Source organism: Myotis daubentonii, chromosome 7, assembly GCF_963259705.1.
Source record: "Myotis daubentonii chromosome 7, mMyoDau2.1, whole genome shotgun sequence".
NCBI classification, from domain to species: domain Eukaryota; kingdom Metazoa; phylum Chordata; class Mammalia; order Chiroptera; family Vespertilionidae; genus Myotis; species Myotis daubentonii.
Window position 1 is genome coordinate 20,232,609 of NC_081846.1, and position 25,388 is coordinate 20,257,996.

At 43.6% G+C, this 25,388-nt stretch overlaps 1 pseudogene; it reads left to right on the forward strand.

Annotated features, from left to right (window-relative positions):
- Positions 1-5,889: 5,889 nt before the first annotated feature.
- LOC132237924 (metallothionein-1A-like) lies at positions 5,890-6,087 on the forward strand (annotated as a pseudogene).
- Positions 6,088-25,388: the final 19,301 nt, after the last annotated feature.

A 25,388-nucleotide genomic window follows, 5' to 3' on the forward strand; every position in this document is an offset into this window, starting at 1 on the left:
CATTGAGGTGTCACAGAAAAAAAAAACACAATTATTTTTAAAAGGATGCCAGTGGCCCAGACCATTCTAAATGGAGTCTCTGAGAAAATTCTAACTGGTAACCATTCTGCCCTACACATGAAGTGACAAGGGCTTCATTACATCACTAAGCAATACGCATAATATTTTTGCCAGCTTTCATTTGTGAAAGTTCTTCCTTAGCCAGATTTTTTACAGGGTTTGAGGTCTGGCCAAAGGTCCTTCAGCTTAAAAATATTTCTGTCCACCAACCAGCAGAAATTTCCCTTTATCTAAAGTTTCCACAAGGACTGATGAAACATATAAACATATTCTCGAAAACAGGTAAACCCTTCAGTCACCAATACCAACTTCATCCTCTGATTTCATTTCTTGAATTCACTAGCCAGACAACTTGGTGACACTTTGAGATTTGGGGTTAGGAGTAAAGAAGAAAAATGTTCCAAAGCATGAGGTCACCAGGAAGCAAGGCCCAGAGAGAACCCACAGAAAGTGGAGGAGGACTGGAGCAACAGGAAAGGACAGAGTCAAAGACAAGCAGCATTAGAGACCCACGGAGTTACTGGCCTTGTCCCACTATACACAGCCATCTAAGAAGCCCTGAGCTGTCGTTATTTGTCAACACTGTGGTGCCAGATGTACTTTTGGAGTGGAGTTCTCCATGAGGGCCCTCAGAAAATGCTCCTGACCTGGCAAACTCACTAACTCTTCTCTAACAACCCAGGTGCCAGCTCATGATTAGGTTCCAAACACCACACCCAGCCTATTCTCCCTGTTCTATCTTCTGTTCCCAACTTCACCCTGTCCAAGCCTGCCCAGCTGCTCACTCTCACCTCCTGGTGGGCACCAGGGCCTTGTCCTGACCCATCCTAGTCTGCACCCATGACCCAATAAGGTCTGGTCTCTAAGGACTCCCTCAACTGGCCATTGTCTTCTCTCCCTTGTATCTAATTTTTCCTCATCAACTATACCTGGTGTCCCCTACTTCTGACAAAGTTTAGTTCTCTAACACCTTTCCTGCCTGACATCACAAAACATAATGCTGAATCCTTCCATAATTGGGACTGTCAAAATATTAAATGAGTAAATGAATAAATGAATGACTGAATAATTGAATGCTTTATAAGATTTGGCAAAGCATGTTGTGAAAAAAATACCAAATAATAATACTTCAACAATAACAACAGCAAATATCTAGGAGGTTAATGTCCAGTATTTACCTGACCTTGGAGCCCTATGGACATTCACTGTCTCTGTCCAATCAGTATCCATTCCTTTGCTTCTGATTTTCCTTGGAAATTGTCAATCAAGGCACCATGGTAATCAAGAGATGGGATAATTGTCCAGTTGGGTTATCCAGGGATTTGCATCTTGAGTTGAGTGACCCAAGAATGGAAATAATTGGACCAAATTCTTCCAGAACACTATGCCCTATATAGACTGGTCAACTGTTTAAAGGCATTGTAGAATCACATGGGTTCTAGAGACAAGTTGCCCAGGATTGAGGATGGATCTACCATTTATTACCCTCATGTCTTTCGATTATTTAAGGTTACTTAACTCTTCAATGTCTGCAGTTTCCGTTCTGTATATAAAAGTGATATGCAATGCCCATCATGGGTCTTCTTAGGTTCAGCTAAAGAGTCAGGCTCAGAAGCCAGCAATAGGCTCTACATTTGACATCAGTTTACTCAGAAGCCTCTCCGACGTTCTTCAAAACAGGAGCCCTTACAATAACCCACACAGTAGTTTTCAAGTCCAAGGAGCCAAGATCCACATCAAGTAGGAATTGCTCTGGCATAAAAACCCTCCTTCCCACTCCAAGAAGTCGTGTAACAAATTCACAGGCATAGTTTTTCACATAAGAACACGGCAGTTGCAAGAGTCAGAGAAGCCACAAAACAATCACTTCTTAACAAGTATTTATACTTTTCCCAGTCTAGGAGCTATTAACCAACCAGGGATCATTTCTACAATAAGCAATGCTGTCTAGCATTATAGTTGACACATAACGTTACATTGGTTTCCAGAGTAATAGTCAGGCAGTTAATCAAAGGTCAGACTGTCATGCCACAGGGGAATTGGGTTTTGTTTACCCATTTGCCCAGAGGATAATAATGGCACCCACCTCATAGCATTTTTGTGAGGGTCAGGTGAATTAGTATGTGTCAAGGGCTTAGAACAATGGCAAGATCCTAGTAAGCACTCAATAAAATGCTAGCTACTGTTATTGTAGATTTCTGGAGCTGCTTATGTTTTCTTCCCTTTATAAGATCTGATTATTCAGTTTTTTCTTCAATTCTCTTAGCCAGGGGTCCTCAAACTATGGCCTGCGGGCCACATGCAAATACAAATATTGTATTTGTTCCCATTTTGTTTTTTTTACTTCAAAATAAGATATGTGCAGTGTGCATAGGAATTTGTTCATAGTTGTTGTTTTTTTTAACTATAGTCCGGCCCTCCAACAGTCTGAGGTACAGTGAACTGGCCCCCTGTTTAAAAAGTTTGAGGACCCCTGCTCTTAGCTATCACTAATTCTTCCAGTAAATGAAACCTTTGGCTAAGTTGATCAGAGTAACTTTCTACTACAACTTATAGCTTTGATTATGCAGGAGAAGCAAGAGAAGGAGCCTGTCTGAGCTAGGTAGTCTAACCCACCCTGACTCTGAGCCCTCTCCTAAAGCCAGGTCTCGCAAATTACCACATGAGAGCCCAAGACTACCAGTGTCTCCCCAGCCTAGAGTGACATGGAGCCTGATGCAGATGTGGCGGCCAGCCGGGAGCCAAGGGGGCTCTGTCCTCGAGCATAAAAAAGGAAGAAGCCATGTTACTCTGCTTACCTGGCTCTGAGATTTTAGGTCACTGTGTATTAGTGACTTGAGGGAAGAGAACACAGGGCTTAGGAGAGACTTGTCTTAGAAAAGGTAAGTTGTTACAGTAGTTCATTAGGGAGGTGGGCAGTGATAACTCAGGTAAACAAGACCAGGATGCTTGGCTGGAGCACAGACCTAAGTCCAGGGAAGAGCAGGTTATAGTAAATTTATCTTTAAAGGAGAAGCAGCACAAATAGCACATTTATTTATTTCTCTTGCTATTCAGTGAATAGGAATGGTATCTGGTGGTATCCGCAGATCTGTGCCCCTGTTTCCTCGACGTAACTATCTGATGTAGAAGCAGAGGACTCACTTGAAGGCATTTCTCCTCCTGTCTCCTTTTTATGGTCATGGTGTCTGGCATTCTGAATTGATAATTCCTCCCCTTGTCCCGGCTTCTCCAAGGCCCTTCCCTCCAACAGCCTATGTCAGGTCTGCTTCTACCTCCTGCTTCTGACACTCTGACTAAATCAAGCACAGCAAGAAACCAAGGCAGCTTTCCACTGTATTTGTTGCTAAAGTTTCAGCCTGTTCTCTGGGTCTAAAGAATATTGCCTGAAAGACTTCTTTAGAAAAGGTGAGAACATAAATATATACAAAAACTAGCAAGTGTCTGAATACAGGCCAAGAATCCACTGACATCTTTTCCTTTGGAAAAAAAGTCAATGAGGTGCAGTCCACCATCTCTGCCCATTGGGCTCAAAATTCTTTGTGTTGCTGTCCTTCCTGGTATAGACTAGGGCTACCCAAGTGCCAGTCATGTTACTCGTATATGACCCCTACCTATAATATTAGTTACCTATTTGATTTCAAATTTATTCCCCTCCTTTTCAAACATAAGTTCCTATTTACCCTCTCCAAATTCAAATTACCCATGTTATAATAAATTTAATGTGCTATTTTTTATTATTTCCTTGAGAAACACTTGCAGAACTCTTAGGGTACCTCAGGCCCTTCTCTAAGTACTTTACAAATATTAGCTCATTGAATGATGAGGAAGGACTCACACAGTGAGCAGTAGAACTGGGTAAGAAATCCAGGTAGGATGGCTCCAGAACTCGAGTATAACCTGAATTAACCACTATGCTACTCCATCTTTTTAATATAGATTTAAATAACCTAACTGTTAAAATATTTTAATTTTAATTAACATACTGCCTAAAATCACCTCATGCACCACCTGTGGCACATACCACACTTGAAGAAACACCAACTGAGTGGAAAGAACTCTGGACTTAGAGAAGACTTCACTTCAATTCCTTTCCCACTACTTACTTGCTCTGTGACCACCTTTCCTGACCAGTGTTAAGCCTCAGTTTCCCCACATGTTGACTGTGGATAATAATCCCTACTTCTCTCACAGGTGGTGGCAGAGACTAGAGAATTCCTACCTTCACAAGTGCTTTGGGAAATAGCACTTCCAGGAGTCAACATCATCCCCTCTGATAATGAATCAATGTTTAAAATTAAGGAAACGGTGCCCCTGTTTTTTCATTACAAGCAGCCCTTGCTGGTTGAAACATCTTTCGAATAAAAAGTAGATCCTTTTGTTCCTTTGTGCTATAGAAGTTGTTGCTGCTCCTGCCAATTCAAAATAAATTACTTCATGAAGTAAGGTCTGTTTATGTTATTCCACTACCTGATGACTTCCTGTATATAACATTCACATGTGAGCATCTCAGCCAAAGGCCCATAAAGCCATTTCCCCCACACTTCACACTCGGCTGTGCGAAACATCTGCTTTTCTTGGCCACCTGAGTTGATGAGTTTTACTTTGCACCACGGTGAGGTCCAGGTGTCAAGCGAAGGCCCAGACATTTTCTTCCCTCATTGCCTCAAGAGGGGTGTGGGTTTATAGCCCCATTTCCCCCACAAGAGCTGATGGCGAGGAAGGCATGGCAGCTGGGCTTCATTACTCTCAATCCATGGCCGTGACTTTTTTTTTAAGGTAGCAGACAGGGGTGAAGGTTGCATTCTCGCATTTTCAGCCAGTTTGGAGCTGTGGCCATCTGGAAAGATGGATATGAATACAAACCTCAATGAGGAAACTTTGGGTTTATTTTTCTTCTTCAGGAGCTCCTACAACTTAAAAATTCCCCAAGTCCTCCCGCTGGGAGTAGCGTGTTCCCTAGACTGAGCCGTGAGTGTGGACAAGGATCTGATCTCTGTTCCATCCTGCTCCACTCATTATCAGTACGAAATGAGAATAAGTAATGTAATTTTGGTGGAGTGTTTTGATATCCTCACATGAACAGTAATCTGTAATAAATTAGTGAAACCCTGATATCACAGAGTCTTTTGGGGGAGTCTCCTTTCTGATTCCAACAATCCTTCATTATCAAAGCATTCCTTTCTTTTCTTTTTTTTAATATGTTTTATTGATTTTGAGAGAGAGAGGAAGGAAGAGGGATAGAGAGATAGGAACACCGATGATAGAGAAACATCATGAATTATTTGCCTCCTGCACAATACCCACTGTGGATCAAGACCACAACCCGGGCATGTGCCTTGACAGGGAATCAAACCAGTGATCTCTTGGTTCCTGGGTCTAGCTCAACCACTGAGCCATGCAGGCCAGGCTCCAAGGATTTCTTTTGAGCCCTGTGCCCACTTTCACCTTGGAGAACACATCTCAGTATGACAGAGAACTTCACCAGACAGCCGATCCTTGTGAAAGGAGAGGCAAGATAAATAGAGGAAACGTCTCCTAAATCCTTCATGGCTTGTCTCTGTGCCTCTGTCGGCCAAACCACAGCCTCCTAACATGAAAAGAAAGCAACTCTCTTCCTGAAACAACACAGCTCATATTTTGAAGACCAGAGCTTATTAAAGAAATTACTCAAAACATGTTGCAACTGCACCAATACACTGATATCCCAGGCGCTGCTCATCACACCTTTTGTATTTAATAACCTGTGGACCTTTGACCTCATGCTGCACCAGCGTTGAGTGCCTCTTCTCCTCTTGCTTTGGACCTCCTGCTCCAGCTCTGCTTGAAATGGACCCCCACCACTCTTGCTCCACTGGAGGCTCCTGCACCTGTGGCAGCTCCTATAAATGCAGACTGCAAATACACCTCCTGCAAGAGGGGCTGCTGCTCCTGCTGCCCCGGGGGCTGTGCCCAGTGTGCCCAGCACTGCGTCTGCAAAGGAGCATTGGACAAGTGCAGTTGCTGTGCATGATGTCAGGGGAGCCTGCTCCCCAATGTAATAGAGCAACATGTTCAAACCTGCATTTTTTTTATTCCACCCTGACCCATTCGCTATATTCTCTGTTCTATTAAATATGCGAAAGATAATAAAAGTTGTTGACTTAAAAAAAAATAATCTGTGGACCTTCATGGTTTAGTACAAGTGGAAAATGAACCAAGAGAACAAACTTACATTCTTTCCTGAAAGGGGATTTTCACACAACATACTGTCTGTCCAACACACCTCCATGCTTCTAGTGGGTTCTGCCGGTAGTTTTCCTAAGCCACCTCCATTGCCTGTCTGGCCAGAAAAGATCACTTTTTTAATGGTCCTGGTTGACTGTAAATAACTGTATTTGTTTAATTGCTTGGGATTTTCCTTCAATCATCCCTTTATTGCAGGAATATATTAAAAAGCGTTAGACACTTTCACATGCACTACGTCATTTGATCCCCAAAACTATAAGATAAGCAGAATGCCCCCATTTTGCAAGCAGGAAAGCCCAACAGGGAGAGGTCACAGACCTTGCAGTGGTTGCTCAGGGTTCACACCCAAGTCTTCTCCAAGTCCTGCATGCTCTATGTCAAATGAACTCCTTTAACTTCTCTTCTCTATGTTCTCCGCTATCTCAATTGCCATCACTAATAACAGTTGACTGCCAGGGTCCAACCCCAGCAGGTCCAGGGGTCCCCAAAGGTGTGGACGGAGTCGGCGAAGAAGGAAGGACATGGAGACAGCGTTCAGTTGATCAGCAGCCTAGCCAGGATCTCTAGCCAGGACCTCCAGCCAAGTTCTGGTCTGGATCTCCAGAGAGGTTCTGCTTCGGGTCTCCAGCCAGGTTCTGTGGCCATGTTCCCTCGCTAGGTTCTCCAGCCAGGTTCTGTCCAGGTTCTCCAGCCAGGTTCAGTCACCAGGTTCTAGTCAGGCTCTCCTGCCAATCTCCGCAGTACGGTTCAGTCCAGGATCCCTGCCATGCTCTCTCGCCAGGCTCCGCCTCCAGGCTCCGAGGACAGTCCCTGTCCAGGATCCTCCGGCATGCTATCGCCAGCGAAGTTCTTCTGTCTCTAGAGAACGTTCTGTGTAGGTTCTGTGCCTAGGCTCTGTCTCTCTTGGTCCTGTCTTCCAAGCCCTGTGTCCTTAGTTCTGTGTTCTGAGTTCTGTGTTCTAAGTTCTGAGTGAGTCTGTCTTGTTACAACTGTATTTATACCAGTTGATTCAATCCTATCAATCTCTATTACAAAGGTTAGGGCGTTTCTTATCTCCATCCCAGGGAGAAAAGATTATGTAGTTTAAGCATGATTGTTCGTAGTTAAAGGGATTAATTACCCGCCTGGCACTTAGTTGAGGGGTTTTATTCCCTCCCTAACTTCAGGGGAAAATCCCTACCTGGGGATTCAACCTTTCTTGGAGAGGTGACCTTGGTTAAAACACAGCGCCAAGAAGGTGAGCAAACATATTAAGAACGGTATGCCATATATGCCAGGTCCCTTGAAACAGCAAGGATGGACTGGCTCCCGGCAGTTGACCATTGAAGAACACAGGTCTAAACTGCACTATTCACTTATACATGAATTTTTTTTTCAATAGTCAGCCCTACCTATCTGTGACTTCACATCCGCAGATTCAACCAAGCACAGACCAAAACCAGTATTTTCACATTCTCAACCACAGATTCCCAATGGCTGACTTAAAATACTGTTTTCCACACATAGCTGGTTGAATCCAGGCATAAGAAAGGCCAACTATAGAGTCAAAAGTTGTAGGCAGATATTCAGTTTGGTGGGTGTCCCAGCCTTCTACCCCACGTTGTTCAAGAGTCACTGTGCTTACTCTCCTCTTTGCAAGAAGTGTCCTCTCTCCTTTCCATCCATGCATGGAAGCGCAGCAGGTCCGGACTCCTCCAGGACCAGTCTTCCCTGCATCTTATATTTTTTCCTCTTCATGGATAACCTCCTTCCTTTCCTTTGCTCTCTCAGCCAAATTTCTAAAAAAGCCAACTATACTCTTCCCATTGCTCAATTCCTATCTGCTGCTCACTCCCTTGAATGCCCACCAAAAGGACAGCTTTAATGCACTACTGGTCTTTCCCTTTAGTTTTACTACATTCTGATTCCCATCCGGACCTCAAGCAAATAAGCATTTGCTGATCTGTATGCCAAAAGGAGATATATCTTCAGATATGCATGTTTCTTCATGAATTTTTTGAAGTACCATACTAAATATTTTTCCAGGTCTTTTGTTTTCTCTTTGTCAAACAATTTGAGCGACCTCGAAGCAAGCACTATGTCCTCTTGTTTTCAGTAGTGGGCTTTAGGGCATGCATGCAATCAAATAAGAATCAAATAAGAAATAGAACTCAAACTCTTTCTCCAAAATGGTATCTGCTGCACTAAATACCAAAGCTCCCATAACTTCAGAGAACAGAAAAAGAAGAGCCATGTTATTTAGGAAACAACAGTTTCTTTTTTGAAAGTTGGCTAATATGACATAGAAGCCCCACTTTCCATAGATAGAGGAGATAGAAAGAATAAATTGTTAGCTCTGTCAAAAACCTGAGCTATCTGTGTTAGCAGAAAAATAAGGAAAAACCACTTCAATGCATTGCTGGTGTGAGTGTAAATTGGAAACACTTTTTTTTTTGGAGAAAGACATCAATATTTCTCAAAATAAAAAATACAGCCTGGCCGGCATGGCTCAGTGGTTGAGTGTTGACCTATGAACCAGGAGGTTGCAGTTTGATTCCTGATCAGGACACATGCCTGGGTTGTGAGTTCCATCCCCCGTGGGGGGTGTGCAGGAGGTAGCTGATCAATGATTCTCTCTCATCATTGCTGTTTCTATCTCTCTCTCTCCCTCTCCCTTCCTCTCTGAAATCAACAAAAATATAGACATTTTTAAAAATATATATACTCTGACCCCATAATTCCATTCCTTTAGAACTAATCCCACAGGTTTACTCATGTCTATGCTCAAGGAAATGTTTGTTGTAATATTCATTGAAGCATTTAAAAGTGGGGTCTGGCGGGGCGGGGTGGGGGGGGGGGGGAACGGCTGGTAGTTGGCCAGCAGGCCCTGCCCCTGATTGGAGGGGGGGCGGTGATTAGGGGCATGGCCAGCTGGAGGGAGGGGCCACAGGCAGTTGACCAGCGGGCCCCACCCCCTGGTTGAACTCCAGGTCAAGGGTATAATTTGCATATTAGTCTTTTATTATATAGGATAATTCTCTTAGTTATTGTCTTTGGGGAGAGGAATTAGGGCCTGAGGGCTGGGAGTGGAAAGAAAACTTACTTTCCCTCTACATTTTTATGTACTAACATAAAATCTTGTCTGGTGTAAATATGAAATTGTTAACAATTTTTTAAAGCTTGTGTTAATTTGAACATCTTTTTTTCCCAATTATGTGTAAATAATTGCTATAATTTAGCATTCGCCCCCCCCCCCCATCCCCCCCAGTTAAGTGTGAAGAGTTGCTGTAAGATTTGAGAGGCCAACTCTGAATTGAGATGTTTCAGCCACAGATCTGGGATGGAAGAGTTTTTATGTTGCTTTCACTGGTTTTGAGTTTCACTGTTTTCAGAACTTTAAATGAAGCGTTATTATAAAGAAGGCAAAAGTTACTTAATCCGTACACAAGGTCCCTGTCTCATTAGTTCATATTCCCACCTCTTAGGTCACACAGTGGTCACAGCTGTACCTGGGAGAGGTTTCCAGGAACAATCTCACTGTTTCTTAAAATAGTGTTCTGTCCTACAGGTCCTGGGTCTCAGAACGTGAGTAATAACATTCACCAACCACAGTCTACCAGCCATGGGCAAACTACGGCCCGCGGGCTGGATCCGGCCCGTTTGAAATGAATAAAACTAAAAAAAAAAAAAAAAGACCGTACCCTTTTATGTAATGATGTTTACTTTGAATTTATATTAGTTCACACAAACGCTCCATCCATGCTTTTGTTCTGGCCCTCCGGTCCAGTTTAAGAACCCATTGTGGCCCTCGAGTCAAAAAGTTTGCCCACCCCTGGCTCTAGTCTGTTCCTTCTACGGCAACTTCAGTCAATAACCTAAATCATTACTACCCCATCATTTCAACTATCCCCTTAAGCTCTCTATTCCAAATATCAATTGCAAGTTTTTGGTACCACCTTCAGACCTTCCATTTCTGTCTTAAAGTAATATTGCTTTCTTCCCTCAGGAGTCTCCCCTCCCCCCCCCCCCCCGCCCCACCTCCCAACAGTCAACCTCACACCCCAGGAGAGAAGGAAAGGGTTGATTCCAGAGACCATGATCCCCCAGCCATGTAGGAAGCACCCACAAGACAGCCGTTAGCAGGCATCCAGGAACTTCAGGCTGCTCTGGCCCTCATAACAACTGTTATTGGAGAGGTGGTTTTACAGCAGCCACTGTTGTCAAGTGGAAATAAATTTTTAATAATAAGAATAACAGCAGCAGATTGATACTTTGGCTCTTCTGGAACAGCCATCCAGGGGGATATTCAGCCTTAAAGTTCTATCAGTTCAAGCAAAAGTTAATGCTTCCACCCCCACAGGGGAACACTATAGCTCTTAATCTCCTTTACAAGCAGCAGAGGACCTGAGAAGCACTGACAGCCGAGGACCTGGCCATTGCCAGGTAGCCTGCGAATGAGCAAGCACTGAGGCATCGCGGCCCTTCTCCATGCCTCTGCTTTTCTCACTAGCCTCCCTTTCGCCAACTTTCCTGTAGGTGTGGTAAATCCACATGCGTAATTCTCAGAAACCATAATTCGCACTTTCTCTGGGTGCCAAACAATTCTAGAATGCTAAGACGCTTTCAACAATCCACTTCCCCTTCTCACTTCAGCTTCTGGCGTTGGTCAGGGATAGGAAACCGCCTCATATGCCCTCCTCAATCTTGTTCATCGTGCTATCAAGACACCTATGAGAGGTGTCAAGTCCAAGCACACAACGTGAATTTATATCTTTACGCATCTAATATGCAGTAGTGACTATTCCTGAATCCTCACGCAGTTTGAAAGAGAACATGATGCAAGTAAAACCTAAAGTGATTTTAGCCTGATTTTTCCATGAAACAAGGACTTATAAATTACTCTAAATGTCAAACTCTGCCCTTTTCCCCTTTTCCAGTAATCATTCTCAGTAACTTGGGAGACCTAAACTACACATTTGTATCTACCATGGGCCCAGACTGGGTTATTTATTTAATTCAGCTGAGAATTTGGGGTGTAATGTTCTATTAATTCACAGATGACCTATTTTTTTTTAAATATATTTTATTGATTTTTTACAGAGAGGAAGGGAGAGGGTTAGAGAGTTAGAAACATCAATGAGAGAGAGACATCAATCAGCCGCCTCCTGCACACCCCCAACTGGGGATGTGCCCGTAATCAAGGTACATGCCCTTGACTGGAATCGAACCAGGGACCCTCCAGTCCACAAGCCGATGCTCTATCCACTCAGCCAAACCAGCCAGGGCAGATGACCTATTTTTATCATGATGCAGAGCCAACTTCTTTTTGAAATATTGGATGTGCTATAAACACAATGCAGTAAGAAGGAATTCTTCATTCTGACTTAACCTGGTTATTTTCCTAACTATTCACATAAGAAAAGAAAAATCCTCAAATGCCCTCAAGTTTTACAAACATATTTTTGTCTGTATGTTTACTCAAAAAATGAGATTGAGTCTATAGTTTCATTTTCACATTTTAAATTAACAGCAAGAGAAGATCCTAAGCTAATCCAAAAACCCAGCTATTCTGAATTAAAGCTAAAATTATGAAAATTAATTATAAGCACAAATTATGTCTGGTTTTTAAACTATCGTTAATGCACAGATATAATTTAGCCACACTTTGTGTTAAAAGAGCTTTAATGGTTTTAAAAGGTCTTCTTCCTTCTTTTTCTTAAAACTAACTTGCTCAAGTCCTATGGCACTAAGACCTGAAGTTAACTACCATCATTCATAATGGACTTTCAAAACTTCAAGTGCAGAGAGAGAATAAAAGCTCTTGACCAATGTTTGCCCATTGGAGGAAGAAGAGGGAAAAATGAGTAAGCAGACAGAGCTTTATGATTCAATGTGATGGATGGTGCTAAATTCCTCATAAAAAGGTAAATTCTCAAGGGTCACCTCAAGTCTGGAGGTTGATTTTGTGCATGACTACTAATGGGATCCATGATCCCATGACTCAGAAATACCAGGCCATTTCAGGCGCATTGATTTTGTCAGCCAATATCTATGTCTTCATCTTTTAAAAGGATAGATTTTTTTCCCCTATTTTTACCACTAAACTTTGAATGTTCTCTTTTGGTCTGAGCTATGAGATCAACAAAAAAAAACAGAACTGATTTTTCAGATGTTGTATTTTCCCCCCATCTTTGTGAGAACACTCTGATGAATAGGGGAGAAAAACATGCTCTCAGAACACCACTACTGTATAGGTTTTTAGCACCCTCCTCTCATAGTATTCCATTCACTTAGAAGGTCCTCTTCTCTCCCTTCCCTGTATACAAGTCCTTTCCAACTTCAAAATCATATTAAAGGCTGTTCTAATGACACTTCTTCCCGGCCTAGTAGCTAGGAAAGAGCCAACCCCACATTAGCACTGCAAGAGTTGTAGAAGACTGATGCTATGTTTCTGCTCTTGAAGAATCTCCAAGTTGTAACCTTTCAAGACTTTCATGTATCCACAGGTTGTAGTTCAAGGTAGGGCATAGGCTAAATAAGATAAAACATAGGTTAATAATACTTGGCCTAAAGCTTGGCTGTAACTGTCATCTCTGAGTAGCTATGCCTATGCCCACGCTATGGTCAAACAACTGCCCTTCCCCACTCTTCTGAAATGCTACCTGCAAATGTTTCACCCTGGCTTGTTAAAGTTGTTTGAAGAGGAATTTATGGATCTGTTTCTTTTCCTGAAAGTACATTCTGTTTCCCAAAAGAAAATGTTACTATTGGACAATCAAACATATATAAGTTGTAGGAAAAATTGTAAAAGCCTTGAAGTGAGCCATAAAGATTAAAAGTTGTCTTCAGTGGAAAACTAGGCATTTTCTACATGTCATCTTCCAGGGCATTTGACTCCATGAGGCCTTTGTGTTTTTATTGACTTTGAGGTTTTTTTACTTACAACTCTGTAAATTGTAGATAACTGGCAGCAATGCAAATTATAGATATGCAAATAAATTTTTCCCTAAAAGTATAATTGACTTTCTTCCTTTGCTGTGGAATGAGCATTTTGCATATTTGTAAATTTATTGCTGTATTATTGCTGGTTCTTTGAATTCTTTGAACCATTTGTAACATCTTATTGGTTCCCTCATTAATTAATGACTTTAATAACATCTCTAACATGTATTAATTTGATATCTGAGATTCATGATTATACTTTATTTTGAAAAGTATCCTTTAACACAGGAATCCAGGGAAGAGTAAACCTTGTTCTTTACTTTCCTCATTGAAGAATCACTGGGTTCACCTCAGCTGGGCATCAAAGAGCCCCTCCTCTCTGATCTCTATTCTTGTTCTCTTCCACACCCACCCCTAAATGTCTTCTCAATCTATTTAGTCATTTACCCCCATGACAGGCTCTGAGCCATCCAGTTCCAACTGAAGGGAGGAGAGACTATTCTGATCCTTCTGTTTCTTCAGCATATAACAGCTATGGGAGAAAAAATAAAATAAACCTTTCTATTGTTAGTATCAATGACCAATCAGACCAACACTCCAGTGAGCTATATTAGTTCAAATTGTCAAAATTTCCTCTAACAAAGAAGGTGGAAGTGAAGGGCCTAAAACTCCACTCTGTACTTCCTTCCACTTCCTATTGAAAAGGCATGTTGCCAATTTGTCTTCTACTAATGAGGATGGTTTCTATTGATGCACTCTCCCTTTCATCCTGTTTCTTTCAGGACTCTCAACCAGTTACGTGCAGCATTAATTGAACATTTGCTGTGTACTAGGCATTGTTCTATTTGCTGGAGATTCATAGACCTCAAAGAGCTCACCGTTTTGAGAAAATCAGCTCCACAGCAATGGATAGTTATAACACAATGCAGCCATACAGCAGTTAAAGTTGTACATTTTCAGAATGACTGTCATGAAGATGTCCAGCCTGCGGCTAAGTCTCAGTACAGCACTCAGACCTAACGTCCTTGGCTTATTTGGCCTTAAATCTGAACAAACCCAACCATCTCCGGACCAGAAGAACCTGTCTGAACACAGAATAGTAGACATCAGATATTTCAAACGGTTAGTTATCAAGTTACTGTTACTGGAAAGGGGACCAGGCCCTGAGCAGGTCTGCCTAGGGTAAGCCAATAGTGTGTGGGTTCTTGAATTCATGTAGAAAAAAATTTCACAACATGAGTTCAGGTGAATTTTAGAAGATGTTTATTAAAGCTGGGGACAGTGAAACAAGGGAGGGCCTAGGAAAACAGGAGAGGGACTAGGTGGGGATAGGCTGGGCTGTTTAGGATCACTAAGAAGAAGTCAGAGAAAAAGGGAGCCTTGAGCACACGTTCAAGGGGGTTGCCTGGGATGAACTGCTGCTGCCCTAGTTGCAAGCCTAGTGGGGTCCCTTATAGTTTATCGCGGTCGGCAAACTGCGGCTCTCGAGCCACATGCGGCTCTTTGGCCCCTTCAGTGTGGCTCTTCCACAAAATACCACGTGCGGGCGCGCATACAGTGTGATTGAAACTGTGGCCCATGCGCAGAAGTCGGTTTTCGGCCTGGACGAGTCTATTTTGAAGAAGTACTGTTGATATTTGGCTCTGTTGACTAATGAGTTCGCTGACCACTGGTCTAGGAGATGCATGCCATTAGGGGGAAGGAGAAGCAGAAGACAGAGCACACACTGGGACCTTGGTTTTGAGGGGTTTTAAAGTCTGGGCCTTAGGGGTAGTCTTAGGGGAGGATCGCCATAGAATATTCATCAGTTTTATGCTGATGTGCTAAAATGAGATTTATTTCCTTATCTTCATCTGTCCTTGGGGGTGGTTGGCAAATGGCACTAATTGGATTCCTGCTGTCTGTCTCCCTGAGTGGGGTGATTGAAGTTATTTACCTTCTGGTTGGGGAGGAGAAGTGCAAACCATTTACTCTTGAGTGTCCTTGGTTCAGGGATGATAGGATTTACTAGATGGCTACAAACTGCTTGGCATCTAGGTTTTCTAGATGGCTGCACACTGCTGCTTAACTATTTGTCTCAGTTTCCCTATTCCACTTGACCTGGCTTACTGCTCTGTCTCATTACTATTCACAATCCAGAAAATGTCAATGCTTAGTTGGCTTTCAAGATGACAGTTCATGAGATACACAGTTAAGAAAGTTATCTTGAAGGGCATTTAAGTGAGTGGGACACTGCATGAGATTCGACACTGGGGAGGAGAGGCAGTTCTGCTTGGCGGTGCCTAAGGTGAGCGGGCAATTTATTTCCTTGACCTCCAAGGGGCTTCCAGAGTTTATCATGTTTATGAGTAATTTTTAAAGTACATTCTAGGCCTCCCTTCCTTTCCAACTGCTCAGGCTTCACTAGGCTTTTAAACTGTCTATTTCATTACAGTACAAACAACTCTACAAGCGGGCCTCCTGCTTCTCCCCTCTGGCTATGCAGAATTATTCATACTCCAAGTCTAAAGAGGAACATCGGCATGAAAGGAAAAAAAAAAAAAAAGAAGGAAGGAGTGAAAACAAATTAGCAATCCAAACAGCCCTCTCCCTGTCTGTCAGGAGAATGCCTTTGGTGTCTCCTCCCAGAGTTAAGGGGTTTTCTGAGTCAAAGATTAAAGGATACATTTCAGGGCTCAGAGAACAAACACACTGAAACATATACCCACCCAAGGCAACCAGGACAAATTACGTTTATGCAGAACCAGGGTGTGCCTTCAACCCTGCATGAGCCTCCAAAGCCTGATGAGCCCCGCTGAATGTTTGGTATTCTGCACCCACCAGGCACAGGTCTAAAAGTGCATTTCATATTTTCCTTCATGCTGTGTGGGAAAAGAAAGGAAAAACAAGAAAGAAGAAAGATAAGCCATTAAACTATCTTTGCGAGTGTTGCAAAACCTTACCTTAAAGCAGTTGTTCTCAACTGGAGTAACCTTGCCCCACAAGGGAACGTTTGGCATGCAGTGGGTAGACTGTGAGGACAATAGGGCAATACGGTCCTTAATGGCCATTTGTAAGCTGCCTGCCATAGCAGAACAAAGACCAGAAAAAAAAAAAAACAACTTTCTGGACACCAGGAATCAGACCGTATAAGTAACTGAAGCTGTCCTGAAGTCACCAGATCACACACCTGCATTCCATCCGCATTCCAAGCCCACCAACTCAGCCCCCAAACCCACTGACAAGAGCTTCTCGCCAGTAACTGCCTATAAGGATGAAACTCCAGCTCCTGAATGCTGCTATCACCAACCCAAAGTCCCCTTGGCTCAGTGCTGTGTAGCCCTTCCCTTTGTATATCCCATCCCTCATCACCTTTCCTTAAATAAATTCAATTTTTCTTTATCCGCCGTCTGAGATGGCAATTCAGCCTGCCCAATGACCACCATGTTAACTTTTCACAGAAAACAAAGAGGGTTCAGCTAAACATGCTATAATGTACAGGTCAGCCCCACAACAAAGAATGAGCTGGTCCACATGTCAACAGTGCTGAGATTGAGAAACCCTGCTTTAAAGAGACTAAGCAGTGAAAACAGAATTTCCTCTCTCTCTTCTCTCTCTCTCTCTCCCTCCCTCCCTCCCTCCCTCACAAACACACACTGAAACACACGGGTGGCTTCGTGGGTGTGAAACCTTGTGCAGTTGCAAAGGGCCCTACTCAGAATAATCCCTGCACTTGATATAATCCCCTGCTGTTGCCATACTGAAATTCTTAATACTTTTGAACAAGAGACCCAACGTTTACATTTCACGCTGGGCCTGCAAATTATGGACTTAGTACAAGTTCCATAATTTATTAAAGCTGGAGACAGTTAAACAAGGAAGGGCCTAGGACAGAAGAGGCAACAGGAGAGGGACTATGAAAAATGAGCCTAGGCTGGACTGCTTTGGCTCATTAACAAGTCAGAGAAAAGGGGTCTTTGGGGACAGGTTCAGGGGTTTTGCCCCCCAACTGTTGGAGGATTGGGTGGGTGAGATTCCTTTTTCCCAAAAGATGGCATAGGTAAATGCCTGTACTCTCCACCTCCCACAACCACATCAAAGTTACAACTAATATACAGAACAACCATCATCCAGAACCACTGGAAACTATCTGAATGGAAGTCCTACAACTAGAGAAGTAAAGAAGAAGGCACACTGAGACTGGTAGGAGGTGCGGAGGTGCAGAAAAGGCTGGTCCAGCATCCACCTGTGCCACTTTTTTAATTGGGAGGGAGATCAGCTCTGCAGAGGCTGCCCAGAGGAGCAAGGAGTCCCAGCCCTGGGTCCCAGGCTGGAAAAAGAAGTCCCTATGGGCATTAAGAACTACAGGCTGTAAAACGAGTGTGGATTGGGGCTCAGTGACACAGAGGCTGCTGGAGACCCAGCTGTTCCTCTTAAAAGGCCGGCACCATGAACTGAACTTACAAGGTCCTGTTTCCTCTGAGCTCCAGCACCAGGGCAAGGCTTTGGGGAACACATACACATATGAGGAGGAACTGGATTGTCTGGCATCAGGGCAGGAACTCGAAGGCAGCTTTCTCCCAGACAGAGGTGCTCACAGGGATCATTGTTCCTATGCTGGGAGCTCCCAGGTGGCAGGGCTGACTGGCAGCCATTTCTGTTTGCTCCACCCTGGTGATTTCCTAAGACTCTGCCTCATCCCATTTACTACCCCATCCAAGCTGCCTGAAGTGGCTTTTGCATATGAATGGCCTGTCCTTGCTCAGGATAAAACCTCTCAGGTCAGGGATCCCCAAACCTATCAATAAAAGGCCCAAGACCTGGCACCAGCACCAGCCTGCCTTGCTTCATAGCTGGGCCTCATCTGGGCACTTCCAAACCCCATGCAAAGAGGAGGAATCTGAAGCTCTCTCTGTAGCTCCTGCTGGGTGGCCTCAGTCAGTGGCTGACTTTGCACCTTCCTGGAGACCCAAGAGCCAGTGCACCCAGTGGTCAGTGCCAGACCATACCAGATTACAACTCTACACATCCATAAGTGACACACTCAATGGGCAGACTCAGTGAGCACCAAAGCCCCTGTACAGCTGCTCTTCCACTGTAGTCACAACTGGTCCTCACAGCCAATTGGCCTGGAAGTCAATTCCTTGCAGTGCCACCAACAGCAATCAAGTCTCAACTACAACAAGATTATGCTCACAGCCCACAAAAGGGTGCACCTAGAGCTCCCAGCACAGGTGACTGGGGAGGCTGAGCCACTGGGCCCTCTAGAACACCTACTACACGAAGCCACTCTATCAACTCAAGCAGACATAGCAGGTCTACCCAATACATAGAAACAAACACAGGGAAGCAGCCAAAATGTGGAGACAAAGAAATGTGTCACAAATGAAAGAAATGGAAGAAAGCAAACTACTGGATGTAGAGTTCATAACCAGAATCAGAGGCATGGAAATGGAACAGACTGAAGGGGGCTGGGGTGTGAGTGGGAAGAGATTAAACAAAAATCTTATATGCATACATGCATTACCTATGGCAGTGGTTGGCAAACCGCAGCTCGAGAGCCACATGCGGCTCTTTGACCCCTTGAGTGTGGCTCTTCCACAAAATACCAACTTCTGCGCATGGGCCACAAAGTTTCAATCGCACTGTATGTGCCCGCCAGCACGTGGTATTTTGTGGAAGAGCCACACTCAAGGGGCCAAAGAGCCGCATGTGGCTCGCGAGCTGCGGTTTGCCAACCACGGACCTATGGACATCTCTTGGTTTTCAAAGTCCTATGTCCCTTAAACCAGTCCTGGAAAATGTGCAACTGGTGCTTCAATGAAGCTAGAAGCAAAGCCATTGTCCAGAGTTCTGTTCCATGAAGGAGTTGAGTCCCTTAGAGCAGTGGTCCTCAACCTGTGGGTCAGGACCCCTTTGGCGGTCGAACGACCCTTTCACAGGGGTCGCCTAAGACCATCCTGTATATCAGATATTTACATTATGATTCATAACAGTAGCAACATTACAGTTATGAAGTAGCAACGAAAATAATTTTATGGTTGGGTCACAACGTGAGGAACTGTATTTAAAGGGCCAGAAGGTTGAGAACCACTACCTTAGAGTTTAGGAGGTTCATGTCTGTGGGGCAAGAGTGGGAAGGGGGAAGTGCTGGTGTGCTCCTGGGTGATAGAATGCTCTCTGTGACCTTTACTTTAAGGGGTTTTAAAGGCTCAGCACTTAAGGGATGTCTTAGGGGAGGAGGATCTCAAGAGAATATTCATCAGTTTTATGCTGATGTGCCAAAATGAGATTTATTCCTTTAACTATTACATCTGTCCTTAGGTGTGGTTAGCAAATGACACTAATTGGATTTCTGCTGTCTCCCTAGGTAGGATGATTTAAGCTATTTACCCTCAGATTGGGGAAGAGTGTGTAGAGTCCAGCCGTGGGCAAACTACGGCCCGCGGGCCGGATCCGGCCCTTTTGAAATGAATAAAACTAAAAAAAAAAAGACCGTACCCTTTTATGCAATGATGTTTACTTTGAATTTATATTAGTTCACACAAACACTCCATCCATGCTTTTGTTCCGGCCCTCCGGCCCAGTTTAAGAACCCATTGTGGCCCTCGAGTCAAAAAGTTTGCCCACCCCTGGTGTAGACTATTTACTCTTAGGTGTCCTCGGCTATAGCAGATAGGATTTTGTGACTTACTAGATGTCTGTAACTGCTTGGCCATTTAACTGTCTCAGTTTCCCTATTCTGCTTGTCCTGGTTCACCAGCCTGTCTTAGTACAATGTGCAAATGCACATGCTTGAAAGAGACTCAGCCATTTACTAGAGTAGAACCATATGTCTCCACCACATTCCCTTCTCAGCTCCCACATTCCACTTCATCATAGCATGTTCTTGTTCTGTTGTTTTGTGTTTTTTTAAATCCTCACCCGAGGATATTTTTCCATTGATTTTTTTTTTTTTTTGAGAGACTGGAAGGGAGGGGGGAGAGACAAAGAGAGAGAAACATCGGTGTGAGATACATCAATTGCTTGCTGTCTGCATGGGCTCTACCAGGGTGGAAGATCGAGCCTGCAACTGAGGTACTGAGGTACGTGCCCTTGACTAGAACCAAACTAGGGACCCATTAGTCCACAGGCTGATGCTCTAACCACTGAGTCAAACCAGCTAGGGCTTGTTATGTTTTTAAAACCCCTTTTTTGGTTTATGGCAGAGCTGAAGCTGGTCGATCTACCCATGTCATGGACTTCAAAGTGCCTGCAGATTCCCTTGTTCCCCATCAAACTGTTTAGAAAATTCACACAAGCACCAAGGGCCAGGCAGTGAATTGTGTGGCATGAAAGACATTTTCTCAAGGACATGGCAAAAACTAGAGGAACTGTAAAGGGTGTTTTCTCTCTGCAGGGCAGTAGGGCTCTGCTCCAATAACCCTTGGAGAGATTACAAAACAATCCAAGACATGCATCGGAATACCTGTAATTAAATAAAATCAACTTTCACATCTATCCCCTTCTTGGAAGTTTTTTCTTATGTCATGTTTTCCATTGTTAACGAATCTACGAATATGCTCAAAAACTCAGTGAGGGAAGAACAGACACTTCGCTTCTTGTTAATCACTTTCAATCGACTACCTGAGGTTCATCAGCAACCATTTACTGAGCAGTTGTGAAGGGAAGGCAGACCCTATCCACAAATAATCTTGTTCACTTTTCCAAACGGAGTTCTCAAAATGTCCTGTTTGGGGGATAATCTGCAATGCTCACATGAAAAGAAGAAGAAGAAAAAAAACAAGAGCACCAACAAATTCAGTTTTTTAATACCAGACCAGTCTGAGAAACCCTGCCTAAAGGGTCCAGGTTCCTTTGACTGAGAGTTAGTACACGTGTCTCTACTGCCATCTTCTGAGAATCCATCCAGCACACCTCTTTCCTAGCATCTGCCACTTGGAAATCCCTCTGAGCACTTTAGCACAGCACTTACAAAGTAAATGGGGTTGCAAACAAATGTTAAAGCACAAATCACAGGCACTGCCACATTAGTAAACAGTTGAGGCCATCAATAATAATTTCCAAGTTTGCAGGCAGTTTAACTTAAAACCATACATAGAGAGCAGAATTCAATGCCACGGGCTGCGAACAGGCAGCCTTGACTGTGCAGTGAGACACTTCGGGGGCTGTACAGGGTCCATGGGAAAGGCCGAGGGAGAGAGTCCTTAGGCTCTCATTGGAACAGCCTGAATTCTAAAGATAGAGGTTTCTGCTGTCTGTTCCTAGGAAGGATAAAAGATCAAAGGCTGTGAGCTTGCTTTTCCAGGTGAAGTAGAAATATGACCAGTGTACCTTCTGAGGCATCACCCAAGGCCTGCCTATTTCTCCTGCATAGCAACCCAGACCAAATTTGCAATAACAATGATGATGGTAACCATGCAGATTTCACAAGGTCAGGGGCTGGATTCCATTCACTGCTGTATTCCCAGGACTAGAAGAATAGTTCACAGGAAGTGCTCAAAAGAAATATGCCTACCAAAGAAACAGTCACCGCTGTCATTTATTGATGATATGTTTTATGCCAAGTCCTTTAAACTTATCTCATTTCATCTCTATAATAACCTATGAGGTATGTATTTTTTCCCATGGATTATTATTGGAGAAAGTGATATTAAGCAGACTTGGTAATGGCCAGACTGACAAGAGAGAACATTCATGCTATGTTACCAGTAGCCCATGGAGAAGATGTGCTAATAATAATAACAAAATCAGCTATTGGGAAAGTATTATGTAGCAGCAAGTGCTCAGCATGATCTTATTTACTTCTCACAACAACTCAATGAGATAAATATTACTGGATAGTGCCAACTTACAGATGAGGTCAGAAAGGTTAAACAATTTCCTGGAATTCCAACCCACGCTTGCCTCGTTGACTGCGAATTCTCCCCCCACATACCCTGCCTCTCATGATACATGTTGGGTTGCACACCTTCCTCCAGGGAATATGAGACGAACAACAGTGTGAGCCAACTCCTACATGGAATGCCCACCAACTGGCTAACTGCAAATATTTCCTTGCAAAATATTTAGTAGCATGCGTACAGGAAAAAAAAGTCCTGAAATAGCAATCTGAGGATTTAGGTTGGTTGGTTTACAATGAACTGGAGTCTCCTTTAGACAATGACAAAGGTCAGAAGGTCACCAGGGCAGAAATCCCCAGGTGCCTAGCAACGGGAAAAACGGGAAAAACAAGGACCTCGTCCCCAGGGTAACCTTTCCTCCTTAGGATATCACTGGTCGTAGGTTTAGACCCCCTTACCTTTCATATGGCTGGTCATGTGCCTCGGGCTCTCCCCTGACCTTTCTTCCCCTGACATGCTGCTAGTCACGCCGCCGCCGCAGACCCCTTTGAAGAAGGAACAAGGGGCTGAAGAGTGGCCTCATGCGACTCCCATTCCTCCCATTCGGGTCCTTGCACAACCATCCCCTTAAGCATTAATTAACCTCTAGGGATAACATCTAGGCCTCCGTTGTGTTTCAGCTCCAAGCCATGGATCAGCTGTGATGACTAATGACCCCCTCCAGGTGCTGACTAACCAGTGGAGACAATCACCCTGAAGGGACACACCTGAAAAGATGCTGAATACTCCATTGGGATCCTCCCCGAGAACTCCACATAAACAACCTCAAGACCATTACCCAGGGTGGCTCTCTGTGGAGAATGCCGGCACCTTTCCCCACACCTTCCCTTGGGCGCATTTTCCTTGCCTTCCTCTTGCTTCTAAACCAGTGGTTCTCAACCTCGGCTGCACATTAGAGTCACCCGGGAATCTTTTAAAATCCTGATTTCTGGGCCTCATCCTCCGGAAATTCTGTTTCTTTGTTATGGGGTGGGGCCACAACATTAGTAGCAAAGAAACAGAATTTCTGGAGGATGAGGCCCAGAAATCAGGATTTTAAAAAGATTCCCAGGTGATTCTAATGTGCAGCCAAGGTTGAGAACCACTGCTCTATACCCTAAGGCAGTGGTTCTCAACCTTCTGGCCCTTTAAATACAGTTCCTCATATTGTGACCCAACCATAAATTATTTTCGTTGCTACTTCATAACTGTAATGTTGCTACTGTTATGAATCGTAATGTAAATATTTGATATGCAGGATGATCTTAGGCGACCCCTGTGAAAGGGTCGTTTGACCCCCAAAGGGGTCGCAACCCACAGGTTGAGAACCGCTGGCCTAAGGGCTCTTTTATCTCTGGAACTTGTTTCCTGAGCCCACACAGCTCAGCTGGCTCACTTCTTCAACCTCTGTGACTCTCTAAATAAACTTTCTGATATAGTTTGAGTCTTGGATCTAAATTCTTTCTTTAAATAAATAAATAAATATATATATATATATGTATTTCAAAAAGGAAGGATCTGAATTCTTCCTTAGCCAGAACTCAAGTATCAAGTTTACTGAACAGAGGTCCAATCACCAGTTGCCGGGAGCCGGTCCATGCTTGCTGTTTCAAGGGACCTGGCATATATGGCATACTTTTCTTAATATGTTTGCTCACCTTCTTGGCACTATGTGTTTTAACCAAGGTCACCTCTGAGAAAGGTTGTTTCCTCAGGTAGGGATTTTCCCCTGAAGTTAGGGAGGGAATAAAACCCCTCAACTAAGTGCCAGGCGGGTAATTAATCACTTTAACTATGAATAATCATGCTTAAGCTACATAATCTTTACTCCCTGGAATGGAGATAAGAAACGCCCTAACCTTTGTAATAGAGATTGATAGGATTGAATCAACTGGTATAAATACAGATGTAACAAGACAGCAAGAGACAGAATTTAGAACACAGAACTTAGGAGACAGGACTTGGAAGACAGGACCAAGAGAGACAGAGCCTAGGCACAGAACCTACACAGAATGTTCTCTAGAGACAGAAGAACTTCGCTGGAGAGAACATGGCAAAAGATCCTGGACTGAACCTGACTGCGGAGATTGGCAGGAGAGCCTGACTAGAACCTGGTGACTGAACCTGACTGGAGAACCTGGATAGAACTTCTCTGGAGATCCAGAGCAGAGCCTCTCTGGAGATCAAGACCAGAACTTGGCTGGAGATCCTGGCTAGGCTGCTGATCAACTGAACGCTGTCTCCGTGTCCTTCCTTCTTTGCCGACTCCGTCTACACCTTTGGGGACCCCTGGACCTGCTGGGGCTGGACCCCGGCAACCAGTAACATTCTGATGATTTTTCACTGCCAACATAATGATTTTTATATTTATTGAACTAAAACAATAGCATATAAAACAAAGAGATTATCAGTAACATTTCATAAGCTTAAAATTCATAATTAGTGGGTGTGGTATAATTAATTTCCCCACATATTATCCTAGTTTGAATTCAACATTTTGAGACTTTCCTCACACATAATTTTTAAAGAGATACTTATACATTTGTTCTGCTTTGTATGCAGAAAATATGAATTAAAGAGGCATTTTTCTTCTGGGTGTGGTTCTCCATCCAAAAATTGAGTGGTTTTCTAAAATTGAATATATCAGAGTCACTGAGTCACTTTTTCCCAAGTAACAACTCAAAAAGGCTAGTACTGTAATGTATGTATATTCTTCCAAAACTCTTACTGTTTCAGAAAAACATAATACAGAGTATTAAAGAATCAACCATTTGGAGACATCAATAAGAAAGGCTGCCTATACTTCAATTAAATGTGGGGCAAGAAATAAACAATGGGGGGAATGGAGTAGTTGGATAGATGTCCTAGGATTCAGATCTAAGGCTGCCAAGTCCCTCTTTTTCATCCCTCAAGCATGCTTGGAGCACTGATATCACTGTTTGCAGCAGTGAACCCTGCTGAACTTTGCTGTCTCAAGATTCTGACTCAGGAGGCCTGCAGGGAGGTTTAGAGATCTACTTTTGTAACTCCAAATGTATCTATAATAATAAAAGCTTAATATGCTAATTAGACCAGACAACCTTCCAGGCAAAACCAGGGCTGCGAGGGAAGCCTGGGTTCCTGGTGCCAGAGGGAAGTCGGTGCTGGCAGCTGCGGGAAGGAAGGCCTACTCTTGCACAAATTTCGTGCATCAGGCCTCTAGTTCTGACTTAAAGTCAAGGCTGGAAAACACTACTGTAGGCCGGGCACTATGAAAAGACTGGGTCACAGGGGCACAAAGATAACCAAAATTTGGTGTTACCCTATAGGAGGTCTTGT